The 26,479-nt window shown below is 43.9% G+C and overlaps 1 protein-coding gene across 8 annotated transcripts in view; it reads left to right on the top strand.

Annotated features, from left to right (window-relative positions):
- The first annotated feature begins 1,123 nt into the window (after positions 1-1,123).
- Positions 1,124-26,479, top strand: part of IKZF2 (IKAROS family zinc finger 2) — a 178,987-nt gene continuing 153,631 nt past the window's right edge. For 2 of the 8 annotated variants that reach the window (XM_078680594.1, XM_078680585.1), the window contains exon 1: positions 1,210-1,442. The gene's annotated coding sequence lies outside the window, so the exon portion shown is untranslated. Of the gene's footprint in view, positions 1,443-26,479 lie in introns of all 8 variants that reach the window. The other 6 variants (XM_078680588.1, XM_078680590.1, XM_078680589.1 and 3 more) reach the window with 6 other exon arrangements.

Genomic DNA, 26,479 nt, shown 5'->3' with positions numbered 1-26,479 from the left:
CTTCAAACCCCGACATTATGTCATCGTATCATGATACTTTTGTAATTACTTTGGGTACCTAATTAATCACTAGCATGTTCCAATGTGGTACTTGGATGCTGCAGTGGACGGCTCTTCATTTACGTATCACATATATGTGACTGCACTTCATACTAATTTTGAGAGCATCTGATGGGCACAAATAACATGTTCTGCTTCCTAAAAACACTGCTTCTATGCAGTATGACAAATCAAAGCTATAGGAAGATTTCATGTGTGTTATTTGGACCTGCTTGTAAAATGTATAGCATTTCGACCAACCTATTTTGGGGGATATATTATATGAAAGGACGTATTAGGCCCCGTGTTTTAATGTTTCTTGGTGTAGCTTCCCCTGTTAACCCCTCTCTTACCACTCCTGATGAAATTTCAGCTTGCTTGCTGTATTCGTTTGATGCAATTAGGATCTATGTTTTGTGAATCATCTCTTTAGGACGTCTCCATTTCACACTGTGCTTAATCATGCTCATGTGGAGATTGTGGAGCTCATGTACATTTTTCGTCACTGTACTTCCATAACACTAAGCTAGTGCTGCTCTTTAGTGGCTAAAAATAGTAAACATTTCAATAGCATCCATATTACGAAATGAAATGAATCTTGCCAATGTATTTACAGTTCTATTATTAACCATCGCAATAGTGTACATAGTATCAACATTAGGGGGAATGAAAGCTCGGGTCTGCTAAGTGAAACAACTCTACACCAAAGGTTAGACAAAGTTCTGCATCAGGCTCTCAACCGACTGAGATATCCGAGCAGCTTACCTCTGACGATGCAATTTACAAAGTTCGCTTACTATTCTGTATGTTTTGCCTAGCGAGTATATTATTATTGTTTATATTGCTGTCTCGAGGAGCGTATGCCTTTTGTTATTAGCTAAAAAAAATATCCAGTAAAAAAAATCCAAGGAGAATTTAATTTAATGGAGACTGCATCTAGTCTCCCGCCATGCAAAGGAGGTTTGTGTTTCATTTCATAGCCTCCACTCCTGTCTGTACACATGGGAGAGGGAGGTGCTCCTGGGGCCGCGGTGCTGAGCAAGTGCCCTGTCCTGTAATCGATTGCCGAGCGCCTTGAGCTGTACAGTAGCAGCGCGCGTCTGTGCGTGTGTGTGCGGCGGTGTGTGCGCCCGTGTGCCCGTCTGTCTGGGCAGGGCTGGCTCCGGCTGCATCCGTTTCTCTGCGTTTGACCAGCTGTCCCAGGCTCACCCCTGCCTGGCACTGCCGAAGATGGAGGAAGTAGGAGCCGGATTACCCTTAGCGACAGCGGCACTGCCTTAGTTTCCGTAACCAGCCGCGACGCACGGCAACGGCGGCGCACGGCCGGACGGCGAGCCCCGGGCAGGCGGGCGAGCACCTGCCGCAGAGGGCACCGGCTGCGAGGATGGCGCCGGAAACATGAGGTAGCACAGGCGCTGGCAGTATATCTGGTGCTATGTTATGCTATCTTGGTAGTTTGTATGACACTTACCCCGCCGTGGCCAAAGGCTTCAGAAACGTTTGTAGCAGAGACCCTAGCAGCAAATAATTGTAATGAAGAAATTATGGGAGGTATTGACATTAATTGGTTGTGGCCAAGGCAGTGAAATGCAGAAACACCAGCTAAAAATGGTTTGGATGGTGATATTGCGAGGCAGAGGAAGGAAGGGGAGTTGTGCGGTGGAAACTTGGGATTCGTCGTGCTAGGCTGAGGCGCGCGGGTATGCTGCACCTGTTGCTATCTAGAATGTCATGGGGACGTGGGGTGGGGACTGCTGGAGTGCAGTGGGCGCTACCAGTCTCCCCCTGCCCCTTGCGACACTACCTGTAGCATGCCATTTGAATTCAGGGATGGCATTGACTATTTACACAGCGAGCCATATAATCTGAATTTGTGCTTAGATAGGCAGGTGGTCGCGGTGCCCGAGTAGCATAGAAGCTTTACACCGACCTCGGAAACTTGAGGCGGCTTTTCCTCGATTCGAACCTAAAATTGCATGTTACAGACATACAGGTGTGCATCAGGCGCTTAACCCACTGAGTAGTGTGCAAAAGTGAAGGAAATGTGTGCCATCCTGTTTCCATCTCCCTCCCGCCTCTTGCTTCCCTTGGCAACAGATATTGAGACCAGGGGAGATTTCTGGGTGAAAGAATGTGTTCGCTTCTAGAGAGCAGCACCATCAGGTCCACAGGTGGTTTAGTCACTAAATCGTCTGAAGTTGAGTTGGTCCGAGGACACTACTCCCACCCCTCATAGGACCCATTCTCGGGTGACAGGGTTACCCTTCCCTAACCAGCTGTAGATTTCAAGAGAGCGACTGAATATTAAGTTAAAGAAAGAACTCTGCAAATAGCGCCACGTGGTGTGCTCGTCTTTTTTTTGACTGGGATGTACACATCCAGAAATGAAGCGTCGAAAGCAATCACAATCCTCAAATATCCCGAAGCTCGGAGTGTTTAGTCTCATGAGCCCGGGCCTAGGGGGACGGACAGGTCTCAGATAGTAATTATTCTGCTCAGTAGAATTTTAAAAAGCCTGCAAAAACGTATTGAGAATATGTAGAATTATGGAGAGAAACTTAGCCGTGAGTAACTACAAGTTAAGAAGAAACATGCAGGGAGACTTTTTGGACAAATAACGAACCGTTTTTCAGGAACTTAGTGAGAAACTCGTCAGACCCGATTTGGGGAGTGTCTAGACTGCATGGCATAACGAGAGGCCTGTCAAAAGGCTTTTCCTAGCAACATGGAAACACGTTTGCCAGAACCAAACAGTGTCAGATAAAAGCGATAGCTCCTAGGAAATCTCTAGAAGCTAAATTGAAACATAGCTCTCTGTTACATAGAAGCTAGACAGAAACACAGTGAGAAGCTTCTCTGACACAGAAGCTAGACAGAAACATAGCGAGAAGCTTGTCTGACACACTGAAACTAGACTGAAGCACAACGAAAAGCGTGTCTGACACATTGAAACTAGACCATTGAAAAATAGCGAGAAGCTTGTCTGGCACATAGTTAGACGATAGAATGAAACAGTGAAAAGCTTGTCTGACACATCGAAGATAGACTGAAACATAGTGAGAAGCTTTTCTACCACATAGTTGGAAGCTAGGCAGAAAAATAGTGAGATCCTTGTCAGACACATAGAAGCTAGACAGTAAAAGAGGGAGAGGCTTTTCTGACACATAGAAGATAGACTGAAAAATAGCGAGAAGCTTGTCCGACATGTAGTTAGAAGCTTGACAGAAACAGTGAGAAGCTTTGACCCAAAGCAGCTAGACTAAAATACAGTGAGAAACTATCTGACACATATAAGCTAGACAGAAATATAGTGAAAAGCTTGTCTGACAGACAGACAGAAGCTAGACTTAAACACAGCGAGAAGCTTATTTGACATACATAAGCTAGACAGAAACATAGTCAGAAGCTTGTCTGGTACATAAAAGCTTGTCAGAAACAGTGAGAAGCTTGTCTGACACATAGAAGCTTGACAGAAACAGTGAGAAGCTTGTCTGACACATTGTTAGAATCTAGACAGAAACTTAATGAGAACGTTGTGTGACACATAGAAACTAGATTGAAACATAGCTAGAAGCTTTTCTGACACTCATAAGCTAGACAGAAACATGGTTAGAAGCTTGTCTGCCACATAGTTAAAAGCTAGGCAGAGACATAGTTGGGAACTTGTTTGTCACATAGTTAGAAGCTAGACCGAGACATAGAGAGAAGCGTGTTCGACACATAGTTAAAAGTTAGACATGTAGAAGCTAGGAACCTAGACAGACATAGATAGAAGCTTGTCTGACACATTGTTAAAAGTTAGACATGTAGAAGCTAGACAGAGACGTAGTGAGACGCTTGTCTGCCACATAGAAGCTAGACCGAAAGATAGTGAGTACCTTGCCTGAAACTCATAAGCTAGAGAGAAACATAGTGAGAAGCTTGTCTGACACAGAAGATAGACTGAAACATAGCGAAAAGCTTGCCTGACACTAATAAGCTAGAGAGAAACATTGTGAAAAGCTTGTTTGACACATAGAAAAAGACAAATATAGTGAGAAGCTAGAGAGAAACATGGTGAAAAGCTTTTCTGACACATAAAAGATAGACAGAAACGTATCGAGAAGCTTGTCTAACACAAAATTATAAGCTAAACTGGAACACAGGAAGAAGCTCTCCTGGCACATATTTAGGAGTGAGACTGAAAGGTAGTGGGAAGCTTGTGGAAACAGCATGAGAATGTTGTCTAACACCAAGCGAGAAGCATAACAAAAACACAGAACTTGCCTAATATAGTGAAAGGCTGGTCTGACACAGAGTAAGACACTCGACTGAATCATAGTGAGTAGCTTGTATCACACAAAGAAGCTTAACCGAAACATAGCAAAAAGCTTGTCGGACATATAGCAGCTTGACAGAAACAGTTAGAAGCTTGTCCGAAACATGAAGCCTGTCTGCCACATAGTTAGATTCTAGACTAAAACATAGTGAGAAGCTTGTCTGACACTTATAAAGTGGAGAGAAACATAGATGGTAGCTTGTCTGACACAGAGCTAGACGCTGGACAGAAACATTGAAGCTTGTCTGCCACATAGTTAGAAGCTAGACAGAGACATAGTGAGAAGCTTGTCTGTCACATAGTTGCTAGATGGAAACATAGTGAGAATCATTGTCTGACACATAGAACTAGACAAACATAGTGAGAAACTTGTCTGGCACTCATAAACTAGAGAGAAACATAGTGAAAAGTTTTACTAACACATAATAGATAGACAGAATCATTTTGAGAAGCTTGTCTGACACAAAGTTAGAAGCTACAGTGAAACACAGGAAGAAGCTCTCCTGGCAAATATTTAGGAGCGAGACTGAAAGGTAGTGGGAAGCTTGTGGAAACATCATGAGAATGTTGTTCAACACCAAGCGAGAAGCATAACAAAAACACAGAACTTGCCTAACGTAGTTAAAGGCTGGTCTGACACAGAGTAAGACTCTTGACTGAAACCAATACCACCCCTTCTCACCTACAACCGGTTTAATTGCCTGAACGGCTTAGAGGGGGTGGACTGACAAATAGAGAATGCCTCCAAGGGTTATACAGAAAAGGGCGCTCAGGTAGGAATACCGGAGGAGCAAAGACACATGGTTCAGCAAACCCAAACAATTGGGGTGGAGGAACCTATGTTTCCTGAAACTAAGGCTATGGCTGTAGATAGTATAGGAGGGGGAGGTGGGTGGGCCACGCAAGGGTTGCAACAGGAGACAAGATCTAGGAGTCAGGGGGGTGTAGCACCAGGTGGAGAGGGTGTGAGGATCATTTCTTGGAACGTAGCAGGCATAGCGGGCAAATTTAACAACAAGGAGTGGGTTGATTTTATTAGAAAATTTAATGTCATATGTATGCAGGAGACATGGGCTGTGGTGAATAATTACCATCTTCAGGGCTACAAGTGCTTTTTTGTTCCCGCTCGAAAATCTAGCTCAGGGAGAGCAATGGGCGGTTTATCCGTCTATGTAGATTTAGTCCTCCCAGGCACCTGGTCGTCCCCAGACTGGATCTCATATGGAATCCAGGTAGTTCGTTTCGCCGGAAAAGGGTTACAATTGTCAGTTTTTAATTTCTATAACAGTGAGACATTAAATACCCATACACCGCTACTAGCTGAACTTGACCATAGGCTGGGACAAGAAATTACATCCCAGAATAAAGGGCTGTCTCATGGGCTGCTTTTGGCGGGAGATTTTAACTGTCACCTCTGTCCGGCACTGATTAAGGTAAATACAGATTGGACACAATGCCCAATTGAGAAGGGGCCGCATTTTTCACACACACCGACTGGGGTTGCTCTTAGGTTGCTTCGGCTTAAGTACGACCTAGAGCATACCATTAATATGATAGACCCACAGTCGGACGGCACACTCCCGCCAACTTTTAAGGGCAGGGGCTGCTCATCCATTATAGATCACATCTTGGTCTCGAGATCCCTGATTAACAAAATAATTAGTGTAGGGATAGAGTGGAGCAGCTTTAGTGACCATAATCCGCTTATTTTAACGCTCTTCTACAAGGCGGGCAATGGAATTAAATCTCATTGTTCAATTGAGGAGAGGGTCACTGATCAAGGCAGGAGATTGAAATGGGCCAAAATTGATGGGGTACAGTTTTATAAAACTTTGGGCGATAAGGGCCTACTGGCCATTAACGACTGTTTAGATCTGGAAATTCAGGGACCAAGGGTACTGGAAGCGTTTGATCACATTGCCAACTTGATCGATGAACTATTAAGGTCCAGCGCGCCCATACGCAACTTGGTAAATCCCCGTTGGTTTGATAAAGATTGCTCTAAGGCTTTGAGGGAACTGAAATGCTCCCTCAAGACGAAACCACGGGACCCACAAATTATCAGGGTCTGTAGAGAAAAGTATAAAAAAGAGACTAAAAGGAGGAAACTGAAACATAGCGAAAAGCTTGCCTGACACTAATAAGCTAGAGAGAAACATTGTGAAAAGCTTGTTTGACACATAGAAAAAGACAAATATAGTGAGAAGCTAGAGAGAAACATGGTGAAAAGCTTTTCTGACACATAAAAGATAGACAGAAACGTATCGAGAAGCTTGTCTAACACAAAATTATAAGCTAAACTGGAACACAGGAAGAAGCTCTCCTGGCACATATTTAGGAGCGAGACTGAAAGGTAGTGGGAAGCTTGTGGAAACATCATGAGAATGTTGTTCAACACCAAGCGAGAAGCATAACAAAAACACAGAACTTGCCTAACGTAGTTAAAGGCTGGTCTGACACAGAGTAAGACTCTTGACTGAAACGTAATGAGAAGCTTGTATCACACATTAAACCTTGACAGAAAAATAGCAAGTAGCTTGTCTGATACATAGAAGCTTGACAGAAACAGTGAGAAGCTTGTCTGACACATGAAGCCTGTCTGCCACATAGTTAGAAGCTAGACTGAAACACATTGAGAAGCTTGTTTTACACTTATAAAGTGGAGAGAAACATACCTGGAAGCTTGTCTGACACAGAGCTAAACGCTAGACAGAAACATTGGAGCTTGTCTGCCACATAGTTAGAAGCTAGACAGAGACATAGTGAGAAGTTTGTCTGACACATACTGGCTAGACGGACACATAGTGAGAAGCATTGTCTGACACATAGAGCTAGACAGACATAGTGAGAAACTTGTCTTTCACTCATAAGCTAGAGAGAAACATAGTGAACAGCTTTACTGACACATACAAGATAGACAGAATCATATTGAGATGCTTGTCTGACACAAAGGTAGAAGCTAGAGTGAAACACAGGAAGATGCTCTCCTGGCAAATATTTTGGAGCTAGACTGAAAGGTAGCGGGAAGCTTGTGGAAACATCATGTGACTGTTGGTCAACATCAAGCGAGAAGCATAACAAAAAAATAGAACTTGTCTAACACAATGAAAGGCTGGTCTGACACAGAGTAAGACACTCAACTAAAACGTAGTATGAAGCTTGTATCACACATAGAAGCTAGACGGAAACATAGCAAAACGCTTGTCTGACACATAGGAGCTTGACAGAAATAGTGAGGAGTGTGTCTGACATATAGAAGTCAGATAGAATCATAAATCTTCTCTGTCAAATAGATCGAAGCTAGACTGAAAGATAGTATGAAGCTTGTCTGGCACACATAGGCTAGACAGTGACATAGTGAGAAGCTTGTTTGCCACATAGAAACTGCACTAAAACATCTTAAGAAGCTTGTCTGACACATGGGAGCTAGACAGAGACATAGCAAGAAGTTTGTCTGACACATAGAAGCTAGACAAACACAGTGAGAAGCTTGTCTGACACACACAGGCTAGACAGAAACATAGTGAGAACCTTGTCTGACACATAGAAGATGGACTGAATCATAATGAGAAACTTGTCTGACACATGAAGCCTGTCTGCCACATAGTTAGAGGCTGGACTGAAAAACAGTATGAATCTTGTCTGAAACGTTTAAAGTGGAGAGAAACATACCTGGAAGCTTGGCTGACACATAGACAGACACTAGACAGAAATATTGTAGCTTGTCTGCCACATAGTTAGAAGCTTGCCTTACACATATAAGATAGACTGACACATAGTGAGAAGCTTTTCTGACACATAGAAGCTAGACAGAAACATAGTGAGCAGCTTGTCTGCCACTTAGTTAGAAGCTAGACAGAAAATAGTGAGATCCCTGTCAGACACATAGAAGCTAGACAGTAACAAAAGGAGAGGCTTTTCTGACACATTGAAGATAGACTAACAAATAGCGAGAAGATTGGAAGAAACACAAGATGCTTGTCCGACACGTAGTTAGAAGCTTGACAGAAACAATGAGAAGCTTGTCTCACACTAATCAGCTAGACTACAATACAGTGAGAAGCTATCTGACACATATAAGCTGAACAGAAATATAGTGAAAAGCTTGTCTGACAGACAGACATAAGCTAGACTTAAACACAGTGAGAAGCTTATTTGACATATATAAGCTGGACAGAAACATAGTCAGAAGCTTGTCTGGCACATAGAAGCTTGACAGAAACAGTGAGATGCTTGTCTGACACATAGTTAGACACTAGAGAGAAACATAATAAGAACCTTGTGTGACACATAGAAACTAGACAGAAACATAGCTAGAAGTGTTTCTGACACTCATAAGCTAGACAGAAACATGGTTTGAAGCTTGTCTGCCACATAGTTAAAAGATAGACAGAGACATAGCAAGAAGCTTGTATGACATGTAGAAGCTAGACAGAAACGTAGAGCAAGCTAGTCTGCCATAGAGTTAGAAGCTAGACAGAGACATAGAGAGATGATTTTCTGACACATAGTTAAAAGTTAGACATGTAGAAGCTGGACAGAGACATAGATAGAAGCTTGTCTGACACATAGTTAAAAGTTAGACATGTAGAAGCTAGACAGAGACATAGTGAGAAGCTTGTCTGCCACATAGAAGCTAGAATGAAAGATAGTGAGTACCTTGTCTGACACTCATAAGCTAGAGAGAAACATAGTGAGAAGCTTGTCTGACACATAGAAGATAGACTGAACCATAGCGAGAAGCTTGCCTGACACTAATAAGCTAGAGAGAAACATTGTGAGAAGCTTTTCTGACACATAGCTAGAAGCTAGACAAATAAATAGTGAGAGGTTTGTCTGGCACACAGAAGCTAGACTGAAACATAGTGAGAAGCTTGCCTGACACATAGAACTAGACAAACATAGTGAGAAGCGTGTCTGGCACTCATAAGCTAAAGAGAAACATGGTGAAAAGCTTTTCTGACACATAAAAGATAGACAGAAACATATCTGACACAAAGTTAGAAGTTACAGTGGAACACAGGAAGAAGCTCTCCTGGCACGTATTTAGGAGTGAGACTGAAAAGTAGTGGGAAGCTTGTGGAAACATCATGAGAATGTTGTCCAACACCAAGCGAGAAGCATAAAAAAACACAGAACTTGCCTAATATAGTGAAAGGCTGGTCTGACACAGAGTAAGACACTTGACGGAAACATAGTGAGAAGTTTGTTTCACACATAGAAGCAAGGCAGAAACATAGCAGCAAGAAGCTTGTCGGATATATAGAAGCTTGACAGAAACAGTGAGAAGCTTGTCTGACACATGAAGCCTGTCTACCACATAGTTAGATGCTAGACAGAAACATATTGAGAAGCTTGTCTGACACAAAGTTAGAAGCTAAACTGGAACACAGGAAGAAGCTCTCCGGGCAAATATTTAGGAGTGAGATTGAAGGGTAGTGGGAAGCTTGTGGAAACATCATGAGAATGTTGTCCAACACCAAGCGAGAAGCATAACAAAAACACAGAACTTGCCTAACGTGGTGAAAGGCTGGTCTGACACAGAGTAAGACATTTGACTGAAACGTAGTGAGAAGCTTGTATTACACATAGAACCTTGACAGAAACATAGAAAGAAGCTTGTCTGATACATGGAAGCTTGACAGAAACAGTGAGAAGCTTGTCTGACACATGAAGCCTATCTGCCACATAGTAAGAAGCTAGACTGAAACACAGTGAGAAGCTTGTATGACACTTATAAAGTGGAGAGAAACATACCTGGAAGCTTGTCTGACACAGAGCTAGACGCTAGACAGAAACATTGAAGCTTGTCTGCCACATAGTTAGAAGCTAGATGGAAACATAGTGAGAAGCATTGTCTGACACATAGAGCTAGACAAACATAGTGAGAAACTTGTCTTTCACTCATAATCTAGAGAGAAACATTGTGAACAGCTTTACTGACACATAAAAGATAGAGAGAAACATATTGAGATGCTTGTCTGACACAAAGTTAGGAGCTAGAGTGAAACACAGGAAGATGCTCTCCTGGCAAATATTTAGGAGCTAAACTGAAAGGTAGTGGGAAGCTTGTGGAAACATCTTGAGAATCTTGGTCAATACCAAGCGAGAAGCATAACAAAAACATATAACTTGCCTAACGCAGTGAAAGGCTGGTCTGACACAGAGTAAGACACTGAACTGAAACGTAGTGAGAAGCTTGTATCACACATAGAAGCTAGACAGAAACATATCAAGAAGCTTGTCTGACACATAGGAGCTTGACAGAAATAGTGAGAAGCGTGTCTGACATATAGAAGTGAGATAGAAACATAAAAGCTTCTCTGTCAAATAGATCGAAACTAGACTGAAAGATGGTATGAAGCTTGTCTGGCACACATAGGCTAGACAGTGACGTAGTGAGAAACTTGTTTGCCACATAGAAGTGGCACTAAAACATCATGAGAAGCTTGTCTGACACATGGGAGCTAGAAAGAGACATATCAAGAAGTTTTCCTGACACATAGAAGCTAGACAAACACAGTGAGAAGCTTGTCTAACACACATAGGCTAGACAGAAACGTAGTGAGAACCTTGTCTGACACATAGAAACTGCATTCAGACATAATGAGGAGCTTGTCTGACACATAGAAGATGGACTGAAACATAATGAGAAATTTGTCTGACACATGAAGCCTGTCTACCACATATTTAGATGCTAGACTGAAACACAGTGAGAAGCTTGTCTGACACTTTTTTAAAGTGGAGAGAAACATACCTGGAAGCTTGGCTGACACATAGATAGAGACTAAACAGAAACATTAAAGCTTGTCTGACAAATAGTTAGAACTTTACCTTACACATATAAGATAGACAGACTCATAGTGAGAAGCTTTTCTGACACATAGAAGCTAGACAGAGACACAGTGAGAAGCTTGTCTGCTACATAGCGAGAAGCTTGCCTTACACATGTAAGATAGACAGACACATAGTCAGAAGCTATTTTGGCACATAGATGCTAGACAGAAACACAGTGAGCAGCTTCTCTGCTACTTAGTTAGAAGCTAGACAAACATAGTGAGAAGCTTGTCTGACACACATAGGGCTAGACAGAGATATAGTGAGAAACGTATCTGACAGAGAAAATGCCCTCAAACACAATAAGAACCTTGTCTGACACATAAAAGCTATACAGGGACATAGCAATAAGCTTTTCTGGCACGTAGAAGCTAGACAAACATAGTGAGAAGCGTGCCTGACACAGATAGCCTAGACAGAGACATAAGGACTGATTCACAGAACTAATTTACGACAAAATCCTAAACTTACTACTTTTGATATTCACAGAAGGCATTTAGTAGTCTTAAATTAGGATTGTGTCCTAAATTAGTATTTTGTCCTAAATTATGATTTTGTCTTAGGTTAGGATTTTGTCTTAAATTAGGATTTTGGCCTAAAGTAGGATTTGTCCTAAATTAGGATTTTGTCTTAAATTAGGATTTTAACCTAAATTAGGATTTTATCTTAAATTAAATTTAAGACAAAATTAAGTTAAACTTAAGTTTAACTTAATAAAAAATTCTAATTTAAGACAAAATCCTAATTTAGAACAAAATCCTAATTTAAGACAAAATCCTAACTTAAGACAAAATCCTAATTTAGGACAAAATCCTAATTTAAGACAAAATCCTAATTTAGGACAAAATCCTAACAAGACAAAATCCTAACTTAAGACTACTAAATGCCTTCTGTGAATACCAAAAGTAGTAAGTTTAGGAGTTTGTTGTAAGTTCGTTCTGTGAATAGGGCCCATAGTGAGAACCTTGTCTGACACACAGAAACTGCACACAAACATAATCAGAAGCTTGTCTGACACAGAAGATGGACTGAAACATAGTGGGAAACTTGTCTGACACATGAAGCCTGTCTGCCTCATAGTTAGAAGCTAGGCAGAAACTTGTCTGACACTTATAAAGTAGAAAGAAACATAGCTGGAAGCGTGTCTGTCCCATAGCTAGACGCTAGACAGAAACATGGTAGCTTGTCTGCCACATAGTTAGAATCTAGACGGAGACATAGTGAGAAGCTTGTCTGACACATAGCGAGAAGCTTACCTGACACACTGTAGATAGACTGAAAAATAGTGAGAAGCTTTTCCGACACATAGAAGCTAGACAGAAACACAGTGAGCAGCTGGTCTGCCACTTAGTTAGAAGCTAGACAAACATAGTGAGAAGCTTGTCCGACATATACCAAGAAGCCTGTCTGACACATAGATGCTAGACAAACATAGTGAGAAGCTTGTCCACATACCAAGAAGCCTGTCTGACACATAGATGCTAAACAAACATAGTGAGAAGCTTGTCTGACGCACATAGGCTAGACAGAAACAGTGAGAAACGTGTCTAACACATTGAAACTGCACTCAAACATAGCGATAAGCTTGTCTGACACACATTAGCTAGACAGAAACATAGCAAGAAGCTTGTCCAACACATAGAAGCTAGACAAACATAGCGAGAAGCTTGTCTGACACACATAGGCTAGACAGAGACATCATGAGAAGCTTGCCTGACACATTGAAACTAGACAAACATAGTGAGAAGCTTGTCTGACACACACAAGCTAGAGAGAGATATAGTGAGAAGGTTGTCTTACACATAGAAACTGCACTTAAACATAGTAAGAACCATGTCTGACACATAGAAGCTAGACAGAGACATAGAAAGAAGCTTGTCTGACACGTAGAAGCATGACAAACATAATGAGAAGTTTGTCTGAAACATAAATGCTAGACAAACATAGTGGGTAGCTCGTCTGACAAAGATAGGCTACACAGAGACATAGTGAGAAGCTTGTCTGACACAGAGAAACTGCACTGAAACATCATGAGAACCTTGCCTGACACACGGAAAGTGCATTCAAACATAATGGGGAGCTTGTCTGACACACTTAGGCTAGATAGAGGCATTGTGAGAAGCTTGCCTGGCACATTGAAGCTGGACAAACATAGTGAGAAGCTTGTCTGACACACATAGGCTAGACAGAGACAGTGAGAAGCTTGTCTGACATATAGAAGCTGCACTGAAACATAATGAGAAGCTTGTCAGACACAGGAGATGGACGGAAACACATTGAGAAGCTTGTCTGACACATGAAGCCTGTCTGCCACATAGAAGCTAGACAGAGGGTTAGTCAGAAGCTTGTCTCAGACATAGTGAGAAGCTTGCCTGACACATAGAAGCCAGACACAAACACAGTGAGAAACTTGTCTGACACACAGATGCTAGACAAACATAGTGAAAAGCATTGTCTGACACATAGAAGCTATACAGAAACACAGTGAGAAGCGTGTCTGACATAGTTAGAAGCTAGATAGAAACACGGTGAGAAGCTTGCCTGACACATAGGTAGAAGCTAGACAGAAACACGGTGAGAAGCTTGTCTGACACATAGTTAGAAGCTAGATAAAAACACAGTGAGAAGCTTATCTGATACATAGAAGCTACACGGAAACACAGTGGGAAGCTTGTCTGCCACATAGTTAGAAGCTAGAGAGAAACACAATGAGAAGCTTGTCTGCCACATAGCTAGAAGCTAGACATAAACACAGTGAGAAGCTTGTCTGACACATAGTTAGAAGCTAGACAGAAGCACAGTGATAAGCTTGTCTGACAAATAGTTAGAAGCTAGATAGAAACACAGTGATAAGCTTGTCTGACACATAGTTAGAAGCTAGATAGAAACACAGTGAGAAGCTTGTCTGCCACATAGTTAGAAGCTAGATAGAAACACATTGAGAAGCCTATCTGCCACATAGTTAGAAGTTAGACTGAAACATAGTGAGAAGCTTGTCAGCCACATAGCTAGAAGGAAGCTAGATAGAAACAAAGTGAGAAGCGTGTCTGCCACATAGTTAGAAGCTAGATAGAAACAAAGTGAGAAGCTTGTCTTCCACATAGTTAGAAGCTAGACAGAAACCCAGTGAGAAGCGTGTCTGACACATAGTTAGAAGCTAGACAGAAAGACTGTGAGAAGCTTGTCTTGCACATAGTTAGAGGCTAGATAGAAACACAGTGAGAAGCTTGTCTTGTACATAGTTAGAAGATAGATAGAAACACAGTGAGGAGCTTGTCTGCCACATAGCTAGAAGGAAGCTAGATAGAAACAAAGTGAGATGCTTGTCTGCCACATAGTTAGAAGCTAGATAGAAACACTTTGAGAAGCGTATCTGCCACATAGTTAGAAGCTAGATAGAAACACAGTGAGAAGCTTGTCTGCCACATAGTTAGAATCTAGATAGAAACAAAGTGAGAAGCTTGTCTTCCACATAGTTAGAAGCTAAATAGAAACACAGTGAGAAGCTTGTCTGCCACATAGCTAGAAGGAAGCTAGATAGAAACAAAGTGAGAAGCTTGTCTGCCACATAGTTAGAAGCTAGATAGAAACACAGTGAGAAGCATGTATGACACATAGTTAGAGGCTAGATAGAAACATAGTGAGAAGCTTGTCTGCCACATAGTTAGATTCTAGATAGAAACAAAGTGAGAAGCGTGTATGCCACATAGTTAGAAGCTAAATAGAAACACAGTGAGAAGCTTATCTGCCACCTAGTTAGAAGTTTGACAAAAACATAGTGAGAAGCTTGTCTGCCACATAGCTAGAAGGAAGCTAGATAGAAACAAAGTGAGAAGCGTGTCTGCCACATAGTTAGAAGCTAGATAGAAACACTTTGAGAAGCGTATCTGCCACATAGTTAGAAGCTAGACAGAAAGACAGTGAGAAGCTCGTATGACACATAGTTAGAGGCTAGATAGAAACACTTTGAGAAGCGTATCTGCCACATAGTTAGAAGCTAGACAGAAAGACAGTGAGAAGCTTGTATGACACATAGTTAGAGGCTAGATAGAAGCACAGTGAGAAGCGTGTCTTGTACATAGTTAGAAGATAGATAGAAACACAGTGAGAAGCTTGTCTGCCACATAGCTAGAAGGAAGCTAGATAGAAACAAAGTGAGAAGCTTGTCTGTCACATAGTTAGAAGCAAGACAGAAAGACAGTGAGAAGCTTGTATGACACATAGTTAGAGGCTAGACAGAAACACAGTGAGAAGTTTGTCTGCCACATAGTTAGAAGCTAGAGAGAAACACAGTAATAAACTTGTTTGACATTGTTGCTAGACGTAAACATAGCAAGAAGCGTCTCTGACACATAGCTAGACTGAAACATATTGAGAAGCTTGTCTGACACATTGTTCGAAGCTAGAATGAAACACAGAAAGAAGCTCTCCTGACACATTCAGAAGCTAGAATGAAACATACCGAGAAGCTTGTGGAATCATCATGAGAATTTTCTCCAACATGGAAACTTTTCAGGTCATAAGTGAGAAGCGTGTCTGAAACATGGTGGGAACTTGTTGGATAAACCCTGGGGACAATAAAAGAAGCACAGTGGGACGATTGACAGAAACATTAAGAAACTTAGCTGAAACCTTGCAAAAAGCTTTGAACAAAAATTGAGAATCTTGGAAGAAAGAAAGGTGATGAGAAGTTTGGCTAAAATGGAGAAGGGTTTCAGAAACAACAATGTTAGTGTCTTGGTAGAAGCATAGTAAAACGATTGCCACATTCACACTAAGAAGCTTGCTGGAAATACAATGAAATGTTGTGCAGATGCTTGACATAAATGCAGCTTGATATAGACAATGAAAAGCTTGGCAGAAATAAGCAAACTCATAGAGAGACTTTTAGGTCAAATATAGTGACATGTTTGTCACAAGCCTTGTAAAAAGCCAGATAACATCACCCTTAACTGGGAAACATCCTTTACAACGCAACTTTTACCACGCAGTGCTTTTACATCGCAACTTTTACAGCGCAAACCATTACAACGCATTGCGCTGGGGGCGCTCTAGGATAGGAAATAGATTTAATTTACTATCCAACACCTTCCCTACTATCCACGGGGACTGGAGTTAGGATATGTTATGTTATGTTATGTTATGTTAGGGCTATTTGTATTGCGCACGGCTGCTCCAGCGAAGGAGCGTCCCGGCGCACCGACAAGGTGGCGAACACAACACAACAGAAAACAGAAAATATTATTTAAAAATGGGGGTATGGATTTTAACATAACTCAGAGAACAGAAGGGTTTTAGCGGCCTTGCGGAAGGAAAGCAAGTCGCCAAGGGTCCGGAGTTTCAAGGGGAGAGCGTTCCAGAGCGCGGCTGCCCGCACCCTAAAAGAGCGACCCCCCGCCCGACTGAGTTTGAACCGAGGGGCTGCCGCTAGTTCTTGGTCCAACGAACGCAAAGTGCGGCCCGGGATGTAAGAGCACAAAAGTTGGCACAGTAAGGGAGGCGGTAGGCCCTTCAGAATCTTGAAAGATATGCACAGTACTTTAAAATGGATCCGCTGCCTAACGGGTAACCAATGCAAGGCTCGCAAGGTTGGACCGGCCGAGCAAAACCTAGGAAGACCTACGATTGCTCTGGCCGCTGCGTTCTGCACTCTTTGAAGTCGGGTTAGCTCGGCCTGGTTTAACCCTATGAAAAGGGAGCTGGCATAGTCCAGCCGAGCCAAAACCGTTGCTTGTACCACAAGTTGACGGGTTGCGGCATCAAAATATTTAAGGGCAGGTCGCAGATTGCGCAAGATGCCAAAGCAGCACGCCGCCGTCCTTTTAGTGTGACCAACAAAGTTGAGGGAAGGGTCCAGCCAGATACCAAGATTTTTGATCTCCGCAACCGGAGTGGGGGTGGGACCCAACTCAGGGGGCCACCAGGTATCTCCCCAAAGGTCCGTCCGCTTCCCAAAGACCATCACCTCCGTTTTTTTGGCGTTAAGTTGGAGACAGTTGGACGTCATCCAACCAGCCACCGCCCTAAGTCCTTCTCTGAATCTTGGGGCATCCACCCCAGAGTCCCCGCTGATCGTGACCGCTAGCTGGGTATCATCTGCATATGACACCATGGTCATACCACAGAGCTTCACCACCTCAGCCAGCGGCCTCACGTAGATGTTAAACAACGTGGGACTCAGCGAGGAACCCTGCGGAACCCCAAGAGACAGAGGATGACATTTGGACTGATAGGGCGGGGACGCCACACAGAAGGAACGATCCCTGAGAAACGAACGAAACCACTGGTGTGCAGTGCCAGTCACCCCTATCTCCTCCAGCCGCTGCAGGAGAATTTCATGGGAGACCGTGTCAAAGGCGGCGCTTAGGTCTAACAAAACAAGCGCCGCCGTTTGACCTGCATCCAGAACTGCCCGCAGGTGCTCGACCATAAATAACAATGCTGTCTCCGTACTGTGGCCGGCCCGAAAACCATTCTGGGTGTCGTCCAGAATGTTGGCACGCGACAGATGATCAGTGAGGGCGGTGTTAACATGCACCTCCGCGAGTTTGGCTGGCCACGGGAGAAGCGAAATCGGGCGGTAGTTCTCCGATTTTAAGGGGTCGAGAGATGGTTTTTTCAAAATGGGCATAACTACCGCATGCTTCCATTTCAAAGGCACCTGGCCAGATGATAGCGACATGTTGATTAAGTCGCAGACCGGGCGAGCAAAAGTCTGGTCTCTGAACATTGGTGGCTTGAGCGGGTCAACCGGCGACCCAGACTTGACTCGAAGGGCCAATGCCGTGTAAAACTCCAAAGAGAGACAGGGGAGAGAATCTAGCACCACCTGATCCTGCTGGATGGGTGGCCCCGTACTGGTTTGTGCAGTGGTGGGGAAGGCCCTATAGATGGTCTGGACCTTCTCCAGGAAGAAAGCCGCCAGCGCTTCACAGTGGGTATTGGAGCTGATGGAATTGCCGGCAGGCTTCCTAGCCACAAGGTCTTTAAGGGCCTTAAAGATGGTTTTAACAGGATTCCCACTGCTGCGAAACTCCAGAGCGTAATATGCCGCCCGGGTTCTACAGACCGCGCGGTGATAGGACTTAACCGCAGCCATATACAGGTTTTTTTTTGCTGCTGTCATACCTCTTCCTCCAGTCTCTCTCTGCACGTCTACAGACACTTTTTAGAGCCCTCAGATTGCCATCATACCAGGGGCTGGGGGCGCGGAGGCCACACTTACTGGAAACCATCGGGATAAGGGAGTCGAGGGCTCTGGTTACCCATCCGCAGAAATGGTCATAACCAGATTCCACGTTCTCCACTGCACCCAGAGGATCATCAGTGAGAAGGCGATGGAGATCTTCCGCCTTAAGTTTGCTCCAGCGCCGTCTGGGCATAGCTCGCAGTGGCGCCTTAAGTGGGGCTTCTATAAGAGGACAGTAGATAGTCACGAGCGAGTGGTCTGACCAGGTCAGGGGGAGAGGGGGGGCCACTGTAGCCCCCTCTAAGTTGGAGAAAAAGGGGTCCAGAATGTGGCCACCCTTATGAGTGGGGTCCGAGACCAGCTGGAACAGTTGAAGGGCCTCGAGATCCGCCACCATCCCTCCCACTGAAGAAAGACACAGAGTGTCAAAATGGAGATTCAAGTCTCCAATGATAGAAAAATTGGCAGACCCTACTGCTAGTGAACTAACTGCCTCGGGAAGAGCCTCCCTAAATGCCACGGAACTACCAGGTGGGCGATAAATAAGCAATCCTGACATGGTAAAATGCGATGTAACTGCAACCTTGAACAGGGCGCTCTCGCATCCCGTGATGTTCTGCACTCTCCAGGCGCAAGGATAACAAGATTTAACTGCAAGAGCGACTCCACCCCCTCTCGAAGAGCAGTTGAGCGTGTAGATGGAATACTCCGCGGGGAGCGCCAAATTCAATACAGTAGAATCGGTATCCTGCAGCCATGTCTCTGTCAGACAGAAGATGTCAGGGGGGTCATTGTCCATAAGATCAGCAATATCCTGATAATGCTTGACCGCCGATCTTACGTTCAAATTCCAGATGGTGAGATGTCGCGGAGAGACGTTGCTGCTTATGGCAGGCTGCACTATACTGGACCCCAAGCAAGATGGTGCTTCGAGTAGCCAACCACCACAAGCACAATGGTGGGGGCCACACAAAGGGTCAACACGGGCTCCAGCGCAAGGAGGCAGGCAATTGTTAATCGCCAGGAGAGTTTCCCTGGTGTACGTAAGCATAATTAATGATGTACCTGATGTTAAGGCCACCATCAGATAGTAAATTAAACTATTCACTATCCAGCACCCCAAAGCGCTATGCGTTGTAATGGTATGCGTTGTAAAAGTTGCGATGTAAAAGCATGCGTGGTAAAAGCATGCGTTGTAATGTCATACATCCCCGTAAACTCAAAGGCTTACAGAAACATAGGGTACAGGCATGGCCATTGGAATCATGCAATTCTGTGGTGTTTTCCGCAAGGTTATGAGTTTTATACATCCCTCAGATGTATAAAACTCATGACCTTGCGGAAAACACCACAGAATTGTCGGTCATTAGCTGCCTAAGTGTCTGATTTTACCAAAAAAATGTATTTCTAGTTCAGATGCAACAAAAGTTACTAAAACTCAGTGATACGTATTTCAACCCAGAGGAAGGCCCTTCAAAGAGATGTACTGGTCGCTTTTCTGTTGCTGTTGCTAAGTGCTGTATTTTGATATTCAGCTGATATCAATGAGGGAAAATCTTTTCCAAGACCTTGTTAACATATGTAAAAAAATGACAAAATTACGTAGTACTATTATAAAGTGTGTCATATTATTCCGCATAATTAGCCTTTGCTTGCCATATAATGTGGTTCTCCCCTGCCATATAATTCCAGTGGCGCTGATCATGGGCCCTTCCCAGGACAAACTGAGAGGCCAAAATGTGCTATATTACGCCGCACAATTTGCCTTTTCTTGCTTTAATGTGGCCCTCTCCAGTATACTTCCAGTGGGCCTTGGCAAAGGCCTAGTGAGATGTTTGTCGGAGCAATTGTACGAAGCTAGAAGATCACCTGCATCCTAGGACAAGCTGAGATGTAAAAATGCGATGAATTGCGCTACTTAATTCTCCTTTTCTTGTCGCATAATATATATATGGCCCTCCACTGCCGCATAATTCAAGTGGCCGTGGACATAGGGCTCGTGGGAAGCTTGCAGAGGCGGCCCCCATCGCAGGGCAATCTGACAAGGCAGGGCAAGAGTTCATGTACCCTCTTTGTACCATATCCCCACAGCGCCAACTCTTGAAGTAGCATTAGCAGTTACTATAGGTACTGGTCGAGCCCCCGACCTTTAATACACCAGGGGGCTACTCATCCTGCAGGCGTGTGCTCTGCACTCCCGTCTACCTGTGCTGCCCCTCCTCAGCCCTCAAACCCCCACCTCTCGTGATCCATCCTGGTTTCTTTCTCAGCTGCTTTTGGAAAGAACCGGTGGATCCAGTTTTTTTTCTTCTTCCTCTTGTAAATCACATTGCTGGAGCTATGACCTCTCTCGCTCTCTTTCTCTCTCTCTTTCCTGAAAGTACGTGACATTCCTGAGTAACTTTCCCTAACAAGACCATCCCAAAACGCCTTCTTTCTTCTTCTTCCGTCATTTGCTCTTCTCCCTCCCGAGGAGAGAGGTCGGGACTGCGCTCTGCCTGCGCCACCTTGGCATTGCACCCCCGCCGTGGTCTCTTCATTGGAGGGAAGCCAGCCCCGTATCGCGTTGAGAGAGCGCAAACTGATATAAATATATGAGTACATCACATTTACCTATAGAGAGCATAATTCATGAAGAGAAATGCCATGAGTGCTAATAGTATTTGAAATTATATTCTAAATGTATAGCTAATATAGAGATTTAAGTAGAAGTGGAATTAATACAGAAATGTGTGACATTATATGATTTTATTAGACGTGATTATTTTGAATCTATGTCGTGTAGCTGTTAACATATAAGATGGTCTGTGGTAAAACGCAGAACGTGGTAGGCCTCAGGGCCAGAGCTGGAGCTAAAAGGGAAGGTGTTTCTTTTCACGACACAGATTGTTTAACGTTTTTGGTCATTGCATTAATGGGCCATGATTTAGAGTAATGTTTTCTAAATAATAGAATAAGAGTTTTAACATGCTTTAATTAAATGAAGAAATAGAATGCTATAATCATAATGTGAAATATTGTAGGCCTGAAATGTTTTAGCATTGATTTACACGTACATGTCTGGGCTGAGAAATGTTGCAAGCCTTTTTAGAAGTCTATGAGAGTTGGGTTCTTGGCGGCAGATATCTGTCTGCAACAGGAAAGGGGGGATCCAATTATAAGTGAATGAATAGAGGCCTGTTCAGTAGACGGCCCAGACATGGAGGAGGGTTCTGGAATGTTTAAGGGGTATCAGCGGGCCGGAGAAGAGACTGAGAAGCAAGGTCAACTCTAACGTCTGAGGCCCAATACAAAGCATCATGGAAAAAGCCTGAAGTTGCACCACGTGAGAGGCGTTTCGCAAGGGGCGTCTCAAATGTTGTTGACTATTTTGTATTAGGGACAGCACCCCTGGGTGGAGTTAGAGCAGAGACCTGAGGACCCTTTAGAGAGCGGATGGGTAGGCAGTGAGGGGTCATGACTGGAGAACTTTAGGTTTTCACCAAGAGACTTAGAGTGGGTGACTTCCCTTGGGGGTCATTCATTGCTGACACCTTTGTTAGGTTGGGATTTGGTTAAGTAGGGATACCATCTAGAACAGGGTAGGGACGCCTAACCTGAGTTTGTTTTCCTCCAACCTAAATGAAGGAGAGATATGCGTCTATGCTGATAGCTTTGCTATTTTTAGAACTTGTGTTAGTGATTTCTGTTGCTCGTCTGAGGGCTTTTCGAGAGCACATGTATGTAATTGGACCTGTGTATCTCGTGAATCTCATTCTGAGATGCTTGTATTTGCAGCTCATTATATCTTTACAATAAACTTTTGAAACCTAGAAGTTGTCCGTGATCTTTGAGAGCAGAGTCCTTTCTTGGGTGAACTAATTTGCAGATAGGTGTACTGTTTCCTTCCAAGACAGGCAATAAAGGTTCAGTCGACCAGATCGAGGTTTGGATCAATAGAGATAAGTTATCGATCAAAATCTCGCCCTTTCAGTTGGTAGCTATAGAGGATGGTTGCCTTCTTGAGGACGGTGACCTAGGCCAGGTTAGCTTACCCCAAGGCCCCTAGAAATCGATGATCGGAAGAACAGCCCGCAGATGAAGATCCGGATGACGTGAGACAGAAAAAGCAGCAGTATCGGTTGAGAGTGAGTATAAAGGGTTATGCGTGTTAGATTGCGGTGTTTTTGTATTGTGTCTATGTTGTAATGTCTGGCGGAGTTGAATGTTTGTAGAGTGACTGTGGAACAGGTTGTGAGCGCGCGCAACCGGTGGAAATCTTAAGTTCAAGGAGAGCTTAAGTGGTTCGGGTGTATCGGACACCCAGAGTAATTGTCAACTAGTGTGAAGGGGGTCATGAGGTACCATTGATCACCCGAGAGACCGAGATAGGGGGAACGTAAGAGTGAGTGCGTGAGTAACGGACGCTGGTCGGAAGTTACTGTGTGTGTAAGTAACCTATCAGAGAGACGATAGACATCTCGTCAGTTGTGTTGACAATTACAGATAGACTGTGGACGTACAGTCGAGAGAAGTGACCGCTTGGTCGGAAGTAGTCATTTTTCAGTGTATGAATGGGACGCATGCATAACCGGGAGACGAGTTGAGAAAGGAGGGGTGCTGCTGCGAAGCGGAGAAAAGAGACGTCAGGTGGTGTCGCGCAGTGATTGGCTGACCGGAGAAAGACCGCGCTGTGATAGGCCAGCTAGCGAACACGTCATACAGGGTCGCGACGTGATTGGCCAACAGGAGAAAGACCGCGCTGTGATAGGCCAAGCTAGCAAAGCCGCGACAGGATTGGTGGAGTGTCATCAGGAAGTAAACAGAGTAGCGAGGCTGAATTTTGTGCGCATAATTATGAAGTGTTTTAAATGGTTGAAAGCGCTGTTTAAGAAAGAGAGGCGAGGATCGTATGAAGGGGAAGAAGCCCCGCCGGAGGGTACGCCAGCTCGTTATATGGCAGTAAATGTTGGGTTGCATACGATCCTTTGGATATCAGAGTGGAGTAAGATTACTGAAGGAAACGAGGAACTGACGTTCCCGAAGTACGGGACGTTCAGATTAGAGGTGTTACATCGATTGAAATCAGTCATGACCTCAAAGAGACCCTTGCCTAGACCAACCCAGTTTGAAGCCCTTGAAGCATGGCTTAGGGCAGCGCATGAAAGGAATATGAACAGACGACAAGAAAGGGTGAAACGCTCGGTGCAGGCTGCAGAGGTTCCAGCGTGCCAGGGCCCTTGCCATGACCTGTATCCTGGGGACTGGGTCCTGGTGAAGAAACATGTGAGAAGAAGCTGCTTGGATATTCGTTGGCGTGGGCCCTACCAGGTCATCCTGATCACAAGTACAGCTGTAAAGGTGGGAGGCCTGCCCAACTGGATACACGCGTCGCATACGAAAAGGGTTCCAGCACCTCTGGAAACAGCTCCTCTCTCGGATGGACGTCCAGCTGAGGACCAAGAAGCCATAGAGGGGGCTAGCCAAGCTGTAGAGGTGCCAGTGGAAGCAGGGAACGAGTCTGACCAAGCTGAGGACGGTCAGTACAACAGCGAAACAGAAGACGCTACAGAAGGAGAAGACAGCTGGGAGTACGAGTCTGACCCTGACAGGTCTGAAAGAGAGCGAGAACAGACCAGAAGGAGAAGGAGTAGAAGGGCACGTGGAGAAGCAAATTGGCCGCAAAGAAGAAGTTCTAGCCTGAGGTCAACTCCAGAAGCAACCCTTCCTCCGATATCAGAAGACTCAGACCCAGAAGAAGGTGCTCAGGGCGCTGAAGCACCAGACCGAAGAAGGTCAAGAAGAGTGCGTGTGCCTAACAGAAGATACTCCACACCTGAGTGGACATATCTGGCGACAAATGTCTGTGAAACCGGAGACAGGGAGGATCCGAGCGGTGGTGGTGTCCAGTTCTGAGCCCATTATCACCGTGGAAATACAACTGTTGGTACCCGGTGTCGAACAAGAAGGGTCACTAACATTCGTGCTCCCCAGACCTCCCCGCCTCAGCAAGTTAAAACACATGTTTCTTACAGAATTGAAATTCCCCGACTTTGGTACCACGATAACAGCACATGAAGAGCATACTCTTCGCATGGAAATATTGAACTATGCTATTGAAGCTGCAACCACAAATCTAATAGTCGATTGTTAAAGGACTTTGTAAATAAAGCAAGCAGAAGAAAAGAAGATTACCTAGCGCCCAGGAAGCAGAGAATTTTAGGGAACCCCTTGAGTGGATGGAGAAGGGCTAGGGTTGTCTTTTTGAACTGTGAAAGGACTTTTGCGAAAAAGGCTGTCAGCCTCCAGCTGTGTGGATTCTAAAGACAAAAAAAGGATTGAAAGAGACTGTAAAGGAACGAGAGGAAAAGAACTTTTTTTGCAAAGAGAAAGGGAAAAGCTAGATTGTCTGACGAAATGGAGGCCGGCACCCCGAACCGCAGAGCTAAATGTATAATAGGTACACTAATAGTAGGAGTGATAATATTAATAGCTTTAGTGGTAACAATTTCTTATGTAAAGGGACATGAGGAAGAGGTAAAGGTAACTGATGCGAATTCTGTAGTAACACTTACACCCACTGTTGCAGGTGAGAAAAGGGAAAACACTCAAGAGAAAGCGTTATTGGCTGCAGAAGCCCGCAGGTTACATGTAGACGAGTCCCAAGGAGACTTTAGGTCAAATGCTTATGCTAAACTTTTGTATGAATACGTGGATGCCATGGAGGTTAAGGATTGCTACGTCTGCATGCAGTTGCCTGCGTCTGTAGATGAAGGAATTCGATATCATCACCTCCCTCTGACATATGGCATTACATGTAGCTTATTGCTTAGTATATTTTATGAGAGAGATAGTTTTGAATACTATTTCTCCAATTATGATTCTGTGTTGCCAGAAGTCCCGAATTATAAGCAGATGAATAAATGGGATTACTGGAAGAGTGAAGACAGATTGGCCAAATTCTTCATTCCTTGGATTACCTTAGATACTTCACATGCCCGTAGAAATAACCTGACATGTAAGGTGTCCGAAGTCGAGAAAAAGTTCATAGGGCAGGTGGATGATCGTTACAGGAGACAAAAGATTTTGAAAAAATCAGGACAAGGGAAATTAGATTGGACCGAGGAAGAGAAGTCACATAAGAGAAAGGGTAGTAGTGGTCCAATAGCTTTAGATAAAGCGCAGAAAGGAAAGTTATGTCTTCACCGAGCCAAAACGTATTATGAAAATGTATACGTGGGTGAAGTTGACTGTGAACATGCTTTTAATTTAGAGTACTACACTAAGGATTTCCTGAAGGGAATGCAAGTGATTCCAAATGTGTATTTTGTATGTGGAAGAAATGCTTACGTGAGACTACCTGACAACTGGTATGGATCATGTTACTTGGCAATTGTCTTCCCCAAAATATATCATGCACAAGACTTATTGATCAATGAGGGCCAGATATCATCGAGGGGAAGGAGAGATTTAGGCGATGCAGAAATGGTTGGAGATGTCTTTGGAGCTATGTTCCCTCTTTTGGGAATAATCCTTAATGATGTTAAAATTAGACGACTGGCAACAGTTGTCGACAGGTTGTCTGCCAGCACTGCTCAGTCCTTAATGCTGGTAGAAGGAGAGATGCAATCGATAAGGGCTATGGTTCTTCAAAATCGGCTTGCATTAGATGTCTTATTAGCAAAAGAGGGCGGAGTCTGTAAGGCTTTGAAGGTTCAGGAATGTTGCACTTACATTCCAGACCTTTCAAAACCCCTTGAGAAAGTTATTAAGAACATAACTAATATACACAAAGAGATCGAAGACTTGAGTAGAGAAAATGTCTGGGAAAAGGTGGGCCACGGAATGAGTACAGTTGGAGGGTGGTTTTCCACCTTAGGCAAAAGCTTTATTTGGTATATCCTAAAGCCTATCATCATAATATTGATCTGTGGGATAATATTGTGGGGATTGGTGAGGGTATTCAAATGGTACAGAGCAAGAAGGTCAGAAAGGGCCCAAAGAGAACAGTTGCAGAGATTGGCTGCCATACAAGATAATCAGTACAGGAGCCTGAGAGCTCTGGAAGCGCAGAGAATGCCAGCAATAACTGCAGTTTAAATGTTAGTGATGACCCC

This window comes from Lissotriton helveticus, chromosome 3_1, assembly GCF_964261635.1.
Source record: "Lissotriton helveticus chromosome 3_1, aLisHel1.1, whole genome shotgun sequence".
In the NCBI taxonomy this organism is placed as follows: domain Eukaryota; kingdom Metazoa; phylum Chordata; class Amphibia; order Caudata; family Salamandridae; genus Lissotriton; species Lissotriton helveticus.
This window is presented reverse-complemented; position numbering and strand designations above follow the sequence as displayed.